Genomic DNA, 15,328 nt, shown 5'->3' on the forward strand with positions numbered 1-15,328 from the left:
ATTAGCCGGGCGAGGTGCGGGCGCCTGTAGTCCCAGCTACTCGGGAGGCTGAGGCAGGAGAATGGCGGGAACCCGGGAGGCGGAGCTTGCAGTGAGCTGAGATCTGGCCACTGCACTCCAGCCTGGGCGACAGAGCGAGACTCCGTCTCAAAAAAAAAAAAAAAAAAATATGGTAAGTAGAACCCAGATGGGGTGGGAAATGGGCAGATTTGGAACATGCTCTGGATGAATGTTATCACTTGAGAGCAAAACTAGGATACTTCAACCTGTAATAGATGCAAAACAAACCCATCTGAAAATGTGTTTATCAATTTGTGGCTACAGATTCTTGGAGGAGCACCCTAGATTTAAGTGCAGGGAGGTGACTGGGGTGTGGGCTGAGAGAAAACAAAGCTGCCCTGCCCTTTGGCTTTATGATTAAGGTAGGGCTGTGTTATAGGGCAATGAACCAGATACAGGCTGGATCGGAGGAGGGTACCACCTTCCAGGAGAACCCTGATGACACATGTACAAATAGACAAATGGACTTTCTCCTTTCACTCCCTTGAAACAGATACCCAAATTGGAGAATATGGTTGCCGTAGCCAAAAGTCACTTTTGTCTTGTGTCTCTGACATTGTTCTGGTTCTGTTGGCTGGCTCTGGTGTGGAGATGGAGCCTTGGACTGATTGAGTTTGATGACAATGTCGATTAAGATACACCAGTCTCTTACAATTCTTTCTAGAAAGCAAAGTGGCAGCTTGTATTAAGAGCTTTAAAAAGTCCGTACCTTTGATCCAGTAACTCCCCTTCTAATAATCATCAGAAATTCAAACACACATGTGTGCACAATAGTTTATGTTGTGGTGTTATTCAAAATGGTAAAAAAAAAAAAAAAAAAAAAAGAAACAACGTTAATATTCAGTAACAAGGGAAAGAGATTAATAAATCATGGTGTCCCCATACATTGGCCTAGTATGGAGCCATTAAAAATGGTTTTCCAAGAATTTTACTGGTAATAGGAAATATTCACAATATAGCAAGTTTAAGAACTAGGATTCAGAATTGTGTAAATAGTATTTCAATTAGGTAAAATTATTACATGGAGAATCCTAAGTAAAATATTAAAAAGAAATTTATCAATCATTTAGGTGTTTATGGTTGATAATTTTTATTTTCTTCTTTGTATTTCCCACCAGAGAGGAGGCTTGCTTGTTTGTTTGGTGTAAAGTCGTCCATTCCGGTTTTTATAAAGATAATTGAATATATTTGCTATTTTACCACATTGTCACATATTATAGAATTTTCTTTTTTAAAAGGCCGAGTAATAGTCCCTGTGTCATGTACTGCATTCCTTTGCCCACTCCTATTTTAATTTCCATTAGGAAATAATACATGAATATGAGTGTTTATGGCCATCATATTATTCATTATAAATTAATAAAATGGCCTGACAGTTGTGGTTTTTAAAAGCTTGTTTCACAAGTGAGGAAAACCCCTGCACTGGAAGAAGATGGTATGTAATGAAAGGAGGTTTTAGAGAGAATACAAACATTCTCAACTATTTCACCTGTCTCCCTATCAAGAAGAAATGCCATCAAACAAGAATGAAGGAAATGGAAGGCCAAGATAAGAGATCTGATGGTGGAAAAGTACTTTAACCAAATACACAAATTGGACCCTCTCCCTTTTGGCTGTAATATATAGAGAAAATATGAAGAAGCCACTGTTCAAATATTTCATAAGTGTCTTTGAATGGATTGAATTTCTTTTGAACCCCTGAAAACCACAAGGGGGTTAAGGGTCAGGGGGTGGAGAAGGGAGAGGATTTGAGAGGAAGAGTTATTTGGAGAGAATGGTTTACGTGGTGTCAGGTATTTCCCCTTCATCTCAAGTCAAGAGGGAGAGAGGTTTCAAAGGAGAGCAGGTATGCGGAATGGGGAGAGGGTGGGATGCAGTAAATTGGGATCTGATTCTTGCCTGAAAAAATCGAAAGATGAAGAATGCTTGAAACACTTACTAGTCTCAGAAAGTGAAGAGCCATTTTACAAAAGTGCCAAAGAAGGGCTTTCCTACTCCTCAGCCTGTCAGCACCACCCCACCCTAGAGGAGCTGGAATTCCAGGTTTATAAGCTGATGTAGGAGAAGAGGTTAAAAAAAAAAAAGAAACCAGATGTACACCGTTTCCAGCTATAAGCTGCCTGCCTGAAGCAGACTCAAACTGAAGAGGAAGATTTCACCTTAAACAAAGTGTACAGTTTTGCTTGTTATATAAAAGCAGATTTCTAATATCTAAATAAAGACTATATTTAGTGACTTAAGTTGATTATAGTACGTTTATTTATCATGAGTGATGTGATCAGAAAAGTTACAGGACTGATAAATTTTTATCCGTAGACAGGGGAAGGATATGCCTTACTGAATAAATTTTAAGGGACAATGGGAGACAAAATAAAGTTGCTTTCTGCTTATACCTGGGGATCCATTTATCCCATGACACTAGCTAGCTTGCTTCAGTGAGTTTAAGCCAGCTGGTGCAGACAGATGACCTCCCAGATGATGGCAAGGGTTACCTGTAACATCTTTGATAGAACCTGGAAAATCAGAGAGAGTAGCCAAAACAGTGAAAATGGAAAATGGTGTCCTGATTTTTAAATGGGGTGATAAATGAAATTTACAATTTGATTGACGAGTACCCTCAGTGCCAACAAAAATCTAGAAGGGATTATTAAACAGATGGTTTTCTGAGCCCTTGAAAAAGAAAGCAACGTTTGCCAGGAACTAGCATGGACTCACTAAGAACAAGTCTAACCTCCTTTCTTTTTCTTTCTTTGTAAGTGATTAAATTAGTGGATTGGGGTATTTCATAGACTCTGTGCCTTGATTTCTGTGATGACTTTTCCTAAATCTCTCATGATTCTCTTGTGCAAAGGTGGAAACACATCAATGGGGACTACCAGGTGAATTTATAGTTGGCTGAACAGTCATTCTTAGAGAGTGTTGATTAATGAATCTCCGGCACCCTGGAGGGGAGTCTCTGGTGGCATTCCAGCAGGCTTTATTCTGGCTTTGTCCAGTTTAATATTTTTTATTAATAACTCAGGAGATGACATAGAAGCCAATTTTATCAAAAATGTGGAAGACATGAAGACATCCAACACATTTGGATGACTATACATTTTTTAAAATTTGCAATCACGGCTGGGCGCAGTGGCTCATGCCTGTAATCCCAGCACTTTGGGAGGCGGAGGCAGGTGGATCACCTGAGGTCAGGATTTTGAGATCAGCCTGGTAAAACATGGTGAAACCTCGTCTCTACTAAAAATAAAAACATTGATCAGGCTTTGTGGTGCGCGCCTGTAATCCCAGCTACTCGGGAGGCTGAGACAGGAGAATTCGCTTGAACCCAGGAGGCGGAGGTTGGAGTGAGCTGAGATTGCACCACTGCACTCCAGCCTGGGCAATAGAGCAAGACTCCATCTTAATAAAAAAAAAAATGTGCAATCACATGTGCTGATGTATTTTTTAAATGAAGGTTTAAAATATCTGCAACCAGGACAAAAACTGTTTAGGGCTGATTCAATAACAGTTCTCTTTCCTCTCAGACAAACGCTAACTTGCACAGCCCGCTGACACTGTGAACCCTCTCAGTTACGTAATTATCCATGCCACTATCCCCAGAGGCAACCTCTGCCTTATTCTCCTCATTACTTGTAACGACACCCCAGCTCCTCCCCACAAACTGGTCCTAACATTGCCAGGCAGGCCCCACTGAGCCAAATGAGCCCCTTCAGGACCTTCCCCTGCTTAGGCCCCTGCCCTGGCTCAGCAAGGTTTTAAGTCCTTGGGCATCCTGCCAGCTCATGGCCCATTATCAGTCTCCCCAGAGTTCTGTGAGCAGGGCCGGGAATTCCTTTCCCTCTTTCCACCAAGTGTCTACTTGTTCCAACATCCTAATCCCATATATCCCTGTGCATAAATATACATGTACTTCCTACTGGTATGAAATCTACAGGGATGAATGTCAAGTCTGCGTTGTTTAAAAATTCAATTACACCAGTAGAGAATGGGAGAAACCTGTCTTGACAAGAATCTATATTGAGCTTTTGGGCCAATTTGCCTAAGACCTATTTGCCTAAAGTCAACTTGCTTAAACTCCCAACCACTGAAAATGTATATCCTCAGAGAACATTTGTAACATTTTATATAAGATAAAATTACTTTATAAAGCATTTTGAATGTTAGATGATTCTTCCTATTTTACCAATTTTTAAAAAATATTTTATCAATAATTAAGTTAAAATTTTTAAAGTTCTTTTATTTCACATGTCTATAAGTTATTTCTAAACTTACTGTATGTCACTTGGCAGTTTCTAATAAAGTTCTACTCCAAAATATATACCCTAGAGAAACCAGTGTATTTTAAAACAAAAAGACTTCTGTAACAAGTATGAACAAAAACACCCATATTCAGTTTTAATTTTTATTTTTTTAAGTGTTTTTTTGAGAAAAAGTGTGGCTCTATCATGCAGGCTGGAGTGCAGTGGCATAATCTTGGCTTACTGCAACCTCCACCTCCCAGGTTCAGACCATCCTCCCACCTCAGCTTCCTGAGTAGCTGGGACTACAGGCACACACACCACACCCAGCTAATTTTTTGTATTTTTGGTAGAGGCAGGGTTTCGCCATATTGGCCGAGCTGGTCTTTTGTTTTGTTTTTGAAATGGAGTCTTGCTCTGTCACGCAGGCTGGAGTGCAGTGGTATGATCACGGCTCACTGCAACCTCGGCCTTCCAGGTTCAAGCCATTCTCCTGCCTCAGCCTCCTGAGTAGCTGGGATTACAGGTGCCCACCACCATGCCCAGCTAATTTTTTGTATTTTTAGTAGAGATGGGGTTTCACTATGGCAGCCAAGCTGGTCTCAAACTCCTGACCTCGTGATCCGCCCGTCTCGGCCTCCCAAAGTACTGGGATTACAGGAGTGAGCCACTGTGCCTGGCCTAAAAAAAATGTTTTTAGAGACAGGGTCTTGCTATGTCAGCCAGGCTGGAGTACAGTGATATGATCATGGTTCACTACAACCTTGAACCCCTGGGCTCATGTGATCCTCCTGCCTCAGTCTCCCAAGTAGGCAGGACTATAGATGCACATCACTGCACCTGGCTAATTTTTAAAATATTTTGTAGAGATGAAGTCTTGCCATGTTGCCCTGGCTGGTATCAAACTCCTGGCCTCAAGTGATCCTCTTGCCTCTGCCTCCTAAAGTGTTGGGAATACAGGCATGAGCCACTGTGCCCAGCCTCAGTTTTATTCTTTTTTTTTTTTTTTTTTTTTTTATTATTATACTTTAAGTTCTAGGGTACATGTGCATGACGTTTATATCATGTATAACTCCCCAATGCAATCCCTCCCTCCTCCCCCCTCCCCATGATAGGCCCCAGTGTGTGATGTTCCCCTTCCCGAGTCCAAGTGATCTCATTGTTCAGTTCCCACCTATGAGTGAGAACATGCGGTGTTTGGTTTTCTCTTCTTGTGATAGTTTGCTAAGAATGATGGTTTCCAGCTGCATCCATGTCCCTACAAAGGACGCAAACTCATCCTTTTTGATGGCTGCATAGTATTCCATGGTGTATATGTGCCACATTTTCTTAATCCAGTCTGTCACAGATGGACATTTGGGTTGATTCCAAGTCTTTGCTATTGTGAATAGTGCCGCAATAAACAAACGTGTGCATGTGTCTTTGTAGTAGAGTAATTTATAATCCTTTGGGTATATACCCAGTAGTGGGATGGCTGGGTCATATGGTACATCTAGTTCTAGATCTTTGAGGAATCGCCATACTGTTTTCCATAATGGTTGAACTAGTTTACAATCCCACCAACAGTGTAAAAGTGTTCCTATTTCTCCACATCCTCTCCAACACCTGTTGTTTCCTGACTTCTTAATGATTGCCATTCTAACTAGTGTGAGATGGTATCTCATTGTGGTTTTGATTTGCATTTCTCTGATGGCCAGTGATGATGAGCATTTTTTCATGTGTCTGTTGGCTGTATGGATGTCTTCTTTTGAGAAATGTCTGTTCATATCCTTTCCCCACTTTTTGATGGGGTTGTTTGCTTTTTTCTTGTATATTTGTTTGAGTTCTTGTAGATTCTGGATATTAGCCTTTGTCAGATGAGTAGGTTGCAAAAATTTTTTCCCATTCTGTAGGTTGCCTGTTCACTCTGATGGTAGTTTCTTTGGCTGTGCAAAAGCTCTTTAGTTTAATTAGATCCCATGTGTCAATTTTTGCTTTTGCTGCCGTTGCTTTGGTGTTTTAGACATGAAGTCCTTGCCCATGCCTATGTCCTGAATGGTACTACCTAGATTTTCTTCTAGGGTTTTTATGGTATTAGGTCTAACATTTAAGTCTCTAATCCATCTTGAATTAATTTTCGTATAAGGGGTAAGGAAAGGATCCAGTTTCAGCTTTCTACTTATGGCTAGCCAATTTTCCCAGCACCATTTATTAAATAGGGAATCCTTTCCCCATTTCTTGTTTCTCTCAGGTTTGTCAAAGATCAGATGGCTGTAGATGTGTGGTATTATTTCTGAGGACTCTGTTCTGTTCCATTGGTCTATATCTCTGTTGTGGTACCAGTACCATGCTGTTTTGGTTACTGTAGCCTTGTAGTTTTATTCTTAATAACCAAACACTGGAAAGAAAACAAATGTCCATCAACAGGTAAATGGATAAACAAATTCAGCTATATTCATACGATGGATTATTACTCAGCAATAGAAAGAAATTAACTACTGATATCCTCAGCAACATGAATTAATCTCCAAAACATTACATTGAGCCAAAGCTGCCAGGGAATTGATAAGTACAATTCCATTTATATGAAGTTCAAGGACAGGCACAAATTAAAGTGTGGTGAAAGAACTGGTACAGTTCTTATCTGGTGGTGGAGAAGCACTGGGAAAGAGTAAGAGGGAGTTTTCTGGAGTGTGGAAATGTTCCATCTGTTCATCTGGGAAGTGGCCACATATGCAAAAAGTCGTATGTGACACAGAAAGTCACAGAGCTCTACTCTTAAGATTTGTGCATTTTACTATATGTAAATTAATACTAAATCACTGTTTTTCAATTTTACATTTCATATGTTTCCATTAAAAACACACGAAGTTTTAGTATTTTTACCTCTAGTTTGCTGTTTAATTCGGTTTTTAAAAACTTTTTTGGAAAATGCAGATTTTTAGAGAAAAGTAGCCACATATTCAGGTTGAGACTTATTTAGTAAGCAGATGTCATTTGAACAGCAGAAGTGAGATAAATCTCTCAGAGCACATTCAGCTCCTTTACAGTTTAAGTTTCATAACACCTAATTGGTAAATTTATGCTGGGTGATGAAACTGAAACACACACAACTTCAGAACACAGTGTCCTGAGTTCAGGTAATTGTGGATATTTGCAGCTGGGCTTCAGCCATATGCAACATTTTCTAGGCTTTCCTCAGTCTCCATGGCCTCCATGGGCTCTCACCCCTCCACAGCCAGTGTTGATCCTGATGGATGGTTGGCAGGCACCAGCTAGCATCCTGCTTCCATAGTTTCATTCATTTGGATCAGTCCCAACCTACTGGGCATGCTTTGAGTAACCATAAATTCCCTGAGGTTGCCAGAGTACTGCAGAGGTTGAAACTTTTGCATCGTCTCTCAGGTTGGCTTGGTGTGGCCAGGAAGTAGGCTCTACAGGGCCCACCTGGCTGTCCATTCAGATTACCCACCTTCTCCCAGGATGGTGGAACCTTGTATATGGAACAGCCCGTTCCCCTAAGTCCACCTGCCTTAACCAGCATGCCAGATGCAACCCACATGTAAGTAAAATCCAAATATTTCTCTGTGAATATTCACTTGAGACTTTATTAACACATGTTTAGTGTTGCTGTGGGCCTGGTAAAATCCCCAGCTGGAACCCAGTCCCACAGTTCTAGCCATGTAATATTTTCTTCCTTCTTGGAAGACGGTAAGGTGTTAATAGATAGGATTATTGTTCTCGAGCAAGGTAGGCTGAGTCGTAGTGTTCTTTTTTGTAAGGAATCTGTCTGGTGACACTGAGCACAATGAGCGTAATTCAGTAATCTCTTGGTTGGAGACCCTGTTGTTAAAGAATCCTTCCTTCTTTCCCTCCCTCCCTCCCTCCCTCCTTCCCTCCCTCCTTCCTTCCTTCCTTCCTTCTTTCCTTCCTTCCTTCCTTTTTCTGAGACAGTTTCACTCTTTTTGCCCAGGCTGGAGTGCAATGGAATGATCTCGGCCGATGGCAACCTCTGCCTCCTGGTTCAAGTGATTCTCCTGCCTCAGCCTCCCAAGTAGCTGGGATTACAGGCACCCGCCACCATGCCCAGCTAATTTTGTATTTTTAGTAGAGACGGGGTTTCACCATGTTGGCCAGGTAGGTCTCAAACTCCTGACCTCAAGTGATCTGCCTGCCTCGGCCTCCCAAAGTGCTGGGATTACAGGTGTGAGCCACCACACCCAGCCAGAATCCTCTTTTCTTAGCTCCATAAATAGATTAGGGAGAATGCTGCTCCTCTGTGTACCACATAAGTCAAGAAGAAGTTGTAAAGAGACTGCATCATGGGCCATATGACTGTTCTGGCAAGAAGAATGAGAGAAATAAGGACTTCTCTCTTTATTTGAAGAGTTGCTCTGATCAGGCAGTGGGGGGAAAACAGTATGAACAATGCTGTTATTGATTTTTTTACCTTAGTTTATTATTTTTTTGATGCTGAATTGGATAGCAATTAAATGGCTTAGCCTGGACAACAGAGGGAGACCCCATCTCTACAAAATATAACAATAAATTAGCCAGACATAGTGGCATGTGCCTGTGGTCCCAGCTTCTTGGGAGACTGAGATGGGAGGATCACTTGAGCTCAGCAGGTTGAGGCTGCAATAAGCAGTGAGCCGAGATCACACCACTGCACTCCAGCCTAGGTGACAGAGCGAGTTCCTGTCTCAAAATAACTTTTTTTTGGGGGGGGGGGGAGGCGGAGACAGAGACTTGCTCTGTCACCCAGGCTGGAGTGCAGTGACGTAATCTCAGCTCACTGCAACCTCCACCTCCCGGGCTCAAGCAATTCTCCTGCCTCAGTCTCCCAAGTAGCTGGGGCTACAGGCGCACGCTACCACACCTGGCTAATTTTTGTATTTTAGTAGAGACGGGATTTCACCATGTTGGCCAGGCTGGTCTCAAACTTCTGACCTAGGTGATCCTCCTGCCTCAGCCTCCCAAAGTGCTGGGATTACAGTTGTGAGCCACTGCACCCAGCCAAATAAAAATTTTTTAAAAAGAAAGAAGAGAGCTTTGGCCAGCCTCTCAAAGCTCAGCCTGGCTCCTGGGAAAGTGGTTACCAGGTGTGGCAGGCCCTGAATCAGATGTCAGGGTGTCAGGCTGTGGGTGAGGGAGACAGCATATCATAAGGTTTAGAAGCACAATCTCTGGAGTCAGGCTGACCAAAGGCTCAATCTTGGCAAGCTATTTTACCTCTTTAAGCCTCAGTTTCCTCCTCTGTAAACTGGAGTTAAAAACTACTTCACCAGCTCATCACGAAAGTTTAAATGAGATAATAAGTATAAAGTGCCTGGTACATAATGAGTCTTAATGTTATTGTTCTCTCATGACAAGAACAAGAACACACAGGAAGTACTGGGTCCCTTCCTGAGATTTTGGAGAATTAAGAGGAAATGTAAAGTGGAAAATAGTCAATATCAAAATGGAAGACCTTCCTGGTCATTGAAGGGGCTTTAGAAATCTTGAAATATGAGGAATAATTGAGGAAACTGAGAGTGTTTTACTTGGAAGAGAAAGAATTATCAAATATCTGAAAAGCTACCTTATATTCAAATAGGGGCTAAAAAACCCCTTGCTGGCTGGTACCAGCAGCTCTCAATGAAATTCAGATCTCCAAAGCATCCTGTCCCAAAGCTAGCAGAGATTGGAGGGCAAAGGCCCAGGCTCAAGGTTGGCAGCCGATGATATCCAGGGACTTGGATTGGAGGACGCTGAGCAGACACCAGGTTGGCCCTCTGGCTGGGGCGGAAGGATTTGGAACCCAGAACAGCCCAAGGAGAGGGACAGATAGTGGTTTATCCCAATTGGACCATAGCAGCATTTTAGAGAAATACTAATGCTATTCCTAGTACTTTGTCTACATTTGAGAGAGGCCATTTCAGGTCACAGGAGCATTCCTCCTGGGTGGACTAGAGTTTGTTTCCTTGTGGTCTGGCCAGGAAACGCCAAGCCGGGTGGCTGAGAGGCTGGCCGTCTTGGCTGGAAGGCGACATGCTTGGCCAACTGGTCTGTCTCCAGAGCGCAGACTGGCCCGCCTCGACTGGCTGGTCCTCAGGCCACTGTTGCTGCCTGCAGAGCATCCACCAGTCAGTGGATTTTCTCATTGCTAGACTTGTAAGTGGCGTGATTTATGACTCTGCTCATCCATGCTGGCCCCTGGGTATACACGCTTTTGCTTCCAGGCTGGGAAGTGAATAATGAATTAATCACCCTGCCTCGGGTTCAATACGGAGCCGAGTGTTTGCAGATCTTTATTGTACTGTGCAAGCCAAGTCGAACTGCTCAATTTACACTTCTAATTCGAGTTTATGCAAGTCTGCCTGTTCCAGGGGAGCTGCAGCCTCGTGGCTGCTTAGTCTCTGAGGAAGCGTCACTTCCCCAATTCCTGGCCATTCCCTCCCTCTAAGAGTGAATGAATGTCCAAGACTTCAGGGTGCTCAGAGAAGCCAACCCACTTCCTCAGAGACTGCTCCCTTGAATGTCTCTTGTCCTAAATGCTGTTGTTTATGACAGTTCTCAGCGCAAAAGAGATAGGTGCACAGCCTGATGCCAGCCTGTGTGCATGGCATAGAGAAGGCACACAGGAAATGTTTGTTGAATGAATAGCCCTGGTACCACAACATAGATGCTTATCAAAACTAATGGCTTGCAGTCAGGGCTGGAGTCGGTCCTCTTTTCCTCAGTTCTAGTTCTCTAGGACTTGGGGAGAAGAGTTTTTACTAGGTCTCAGAGCTGATGAGATCTGAGTGATGAGATAGGGCAAATTCTCAAGTTCACTCAGAAGCAGTGGGAGGCAAAGTCTGCATTTGAAGATTTGGGACTTCCCAGCTTTGGCCATTTTTCCTCACCTCCCAAAGACGTATGCAGGTACTTTTCACTCAGTGCTTGAATGTGAAAAGCAGGTGCACAGAGTAAGGCTGACCCAGGCTGTATCCTGATGGGCTCTAAGAAGGGGGCACATCTATTCTGGGGACATATTCTTCCTGACCGAGTGCGGCTGAGATGCTGCCTCATCCATCTCAGCATCCAACCTCCCCACAATGCACACATCTGATCCTGCAGTCCAGAGGGACCACCACACCCCCAGTGTCTTTCTTGGGGCTTTTGTTCACCTTGTTCTATTCTCCTACTCCTTGCCTCTTTCCTTGCTACTTAAGATTCCTCCTCCTCCATTCCTCAAGACCTGCCTCTAAAGCTATCCTGTCTCAAACCTTTCCAAGCTGCTTCAAATCTATGTGGTTTCCTTTCCTTTTCGGCCTCAGTCACGTGCTGCTTGTCCTTCTTTTAGCCCTTCTCTGACTCTGACCCATGTCCTCATCTCCTGACTGACTGGGCATGGCTTCTGCATTCTCACTCTAATTACTGGTAAAAATGTGAGGACAAGAAAGAGTCGAGGGCAGCCCAACACCCACCATCAGGAACTTCCTTACAGATGAGCTACAACTACCATCTTCCATTCATCAGACACAAACATTTATAGAGCCCCTACTCCACCCAAGCACTGGGGTTGCAACAGTGAACATGACTTTACCTCTTCTTGTTTCTCCCCTCCAAGCTCCAGACACATCAACTTTCTACAATGCCCTCAAACCCACCATGTCCTCCTGCCTCAGGGCCTTGGTATATGATCTATGCCTGAAACATCCTAACTCTCCTTCTCTTCTTATTTATTCATTCTGATCTTTTAGAGCTCAACTCAAATACCAGTTATTCAGGGAAAGCTATGCTGGAACCACCACCAACACCACTGCTCCTTGGTCTGGATGTTTTCTCTGAACCCCTAATCACAACTGTAACTACAGTCATTAATTATGTTGTCAGTTGTTTCCCATTCATCCCCATCCAAACCCAGGATGGAAGCTCCCTGAGGGCAGGGCCATGCCTTTCTTGCCCCCTGCTCTATTTTTGTTGCCTACAACAAGACCCTACATAAATGAAGTGCTCCACAAATATATTTTAAAGAAATAAAATATATCATTAAAGACATTTTTAAAATATCATCTTGTATTCTAGTCTAGGAGACTTATCAATGGGAGAAGTGTGGTCAGTGGGCATGAGAGCCAGGCACTGGTGATTTCCATTTCACATGCCATTCTAATTTGTAGAAAACACCAGAACAGGACAGAGGGGAAGAAAGATGCTGGTGAAGGTGCTTTCCTCTTGCAACACACTGCTCCCACAGAATGCTGCAGGCAGAGTCTGAGATAGGAGGAGTCCTGGTAACGACACATGTTGCGGATTGAAATTTTTGGTGTGCTCCATCATAGAAGACCCAGGGGGTGTACCTTATGAGATTCAGCTAGCCATGAGCTGAGCTCTGCAAGTTCGCCTGCTGTCAACTGAAACCAAATGGATTGTAGAGTAGGGCCTTTGTAGAACTTACAAAAACATAAGATTAGCAGAATATTATTCACTATAGAAATCAGAAAAAAAAAAAAAAAAAAATCCCTGGTGTGATTCCATCCTGCACGGCTCTTCTACGGCTCTTCTCTGGAGTAGTCATTTATCTCTATCCACCTTCTCTCCCACCTAAGAGTGTGCCACCATCCCCAGGAAGATTCAATGGACATGGACATGAGCTCCCTGAGGCCCCAGAGCTATCTTTTTGGTTGTGAACTAAAGGCCAATCAAGATAATCACTTTAAGGTGGATACTAATGAAAATGAGCACCAGTTACCTTTAGGAACAGTCAATTTAGGGGCTGGTGCAAAGGATGAATTGCACATTGTTGAAGCAGAGACAATGAATTACGAAGACAGTCCAATTAAAGTAACACTGGCAACTTTGAAAATGTCTGTACAGTCAATGGTTTCCCTTGGAGGCTTTGAAATAACACCACCAGTGGTCTTATGGTTGAAGCTTGGTTCAGGGCCAGTGCATATTAGTGGATAGCATTTAGTAGCTGTGGAAGAAGATGCAGAGTCAGAAGATGAAGAGGAGGAGGATGGCCGGGCGCGGTGGCTCACGCCTGTAATCCCAGCACTTTGGGATGGCCGAGGAGGGCAGATCACGTGGTCAGGAGATCGAGACCATCCTGGCTAACACGGTGAAACACTGTCTCCACTAAAAATACAAAAAATTAGCCGGGCGTGGTGGCGGGCACCTGTAGTCCCAGCTACTCCAGAGACTGAAGCAGGAGAATGGCGTGAACCTGGGAGGTGAAGCTTGCAGTGAGCTGAGATTGCACCACTGCACTCCAGTCTGGGAGACAGAGCCAGACTCTGTCTTAAAAAAAAAAAAAAGAGGAGGATGTGAAACTCTTAAGTATATCTGGAAAGTGATCTGCTCCTGGAGGTGGTAGCAAGCTTCCACAGAAAAAAGTAACACTTGCTGCTGATGAAGAAGAATAAGAAGGAGAAGGAAGAAGAAGAAGAAGAAGATTTTGATGAGGAAACTGAAGAAAAACACCAGTGAAGAAATGTATACAAGATACTCCAGCCAAAAATGCACAGAAGTCAAATCAGAATGGAAAAGACTCAAAATCATCAACACCAAGATCAAAAGGAAAAGAATCCTTCAAAAAACAGGGAAAAAAAAACTCCTAAAACACCAAAAGGACCTAGTTCCATAGAAGATATTAAAGCAAAAATGCAAGCAAGTACAGAAAAAGGTGATTCTCTTCCCAAAGTGGCAACCAAGTTCATCAATTATGTAAAGAATTGTTTCTGGATGACTGGGCTATTCAAGATCTCTGGCAGTGCAGGAAGTCTCTTTAAGAAAATAGTTTAAACAGTTTGTTAAAAATTTTCCATCTTACTTCATTTCTCTAACAGTTGCTATTTGGCTGTCCTTTTATAATGCAGACTGAGAACTTTCCCTACCATGTTTGATAAATGTTGTCCAGGTTCCATTGCCAAGAATGTGTTGTCCAAAATTCCTGTTTAGTTTTTAAAGATGGAAATCCACCCTTTGCTTGGTTTTAAGTATGTATGGAATGTTATGATAGGACATAGTAGTAGCAGTGGTCAGACATGGAAATGGTGGGGAGACAAAAATATACATGAAATAAAACTCAGTATTTTAATAAAAAAAGAAATCAGAAAAAATAGAAAATCAATTGGCATCCTTAATTAAGGGATGCAAGAAGACACCCCATTTCTGCTCTCTAAAGCTAGAGCAGAAAGTCATATGCAAAGGAAGCACTCAAATTTTTAAGAAATGCAATGACCTGTGTGTGAATTCAAATTGGAGATAGTAAAAAAGAACCCTGAGAAACTTTTTAAAAGAGGAAAAGTCATGAAAATGGTAAAGATGCACAGGGAGGATTTTAAAAATTAGCAATCTGGCAGGGCAGGCTGGCTCACACCTGTAATCCCAGCACTTTGGGATGCTAAGGCAGGTGGGTCATTTGAGGTCAGGAGTTTGAGACCAGCCTGGCCAACACGGTAAAAAATCTATCTCTACTAAAAATAACCCCCCCCAAAAAAAATTAACCAGGCATAGTGGTGGGCGCCTGTAGTCCCAGCTACTCAGGAGGCTGAGGCAGGAGAACCGCTTGAACCCAGGAGGAGGGGGCTGCAGTGAGCCAAGATCGCACCACTGCACTCCAGCCTGGGTGACAGAGTCTCACTCTCTCTCTATATATATATAAAATGAAACTCTCAAATATATATAATATATATGTATATAGATTAGGAATATATATTTATAAATATATATTAGAAATATATATTTATAGTACATATTATTTATAATTATATATATATATAATATATATATATATTAGGAATCTGCCTTAAGTAAATTAGATGTTTTCAGGGCAACAATCAGAACATTTGAACTAAGCAATAATTGAAGACCCACTAAAAAGATTTCCCTAAGTGGTAAAATGTCCTGAGTCTGCATATTGGAAAATTTTACTACATTCAAAAGGTAACACAGAGAATCAGCATCTAGGTACATCCTGATAACACTCTTGAATTCTACTAACAAAGAAGATTCCTTTAAGGATATAGGCACACAAAATCAGTTATCTACAGGGACAAAATTAGGTTGACCTCAGACTCAACAAC

General features: G+C 42.5%; 1 pseudogene; it reads left to right on the forward strand.

Moving 5' to 3' along the window:
- The first annotated feature begins 10,307 nt into the window (after nt 1-10,307).
- LOC117071099 lies at nt 10,308-14,032 on the forward strand (annotated as a pseudogene).
- The last annotated feature ends 1,296 nt before the right edge of the window (nt 14,033-15,328 follow it).

The sequence above is a fragment of the Trachypithecus francoisi genome, unplaced genomic scaffold (assembly GCF_009764315.1).
Source record: "Trachypithecus francoisi isolate TF-2019V2 unplaced genomic scaffold, Tfra_2.0 Lachesis_group3, whole genome shotgun sequence".
In the NCBI taxonomy this organism is placed as follows: domain Eukaryota; kingdom Metazoa; phylum Chordata; class Mammalia; order Primates; family Cercopithecidae; genus Trachypithecus; species Trachypithecus francoisi.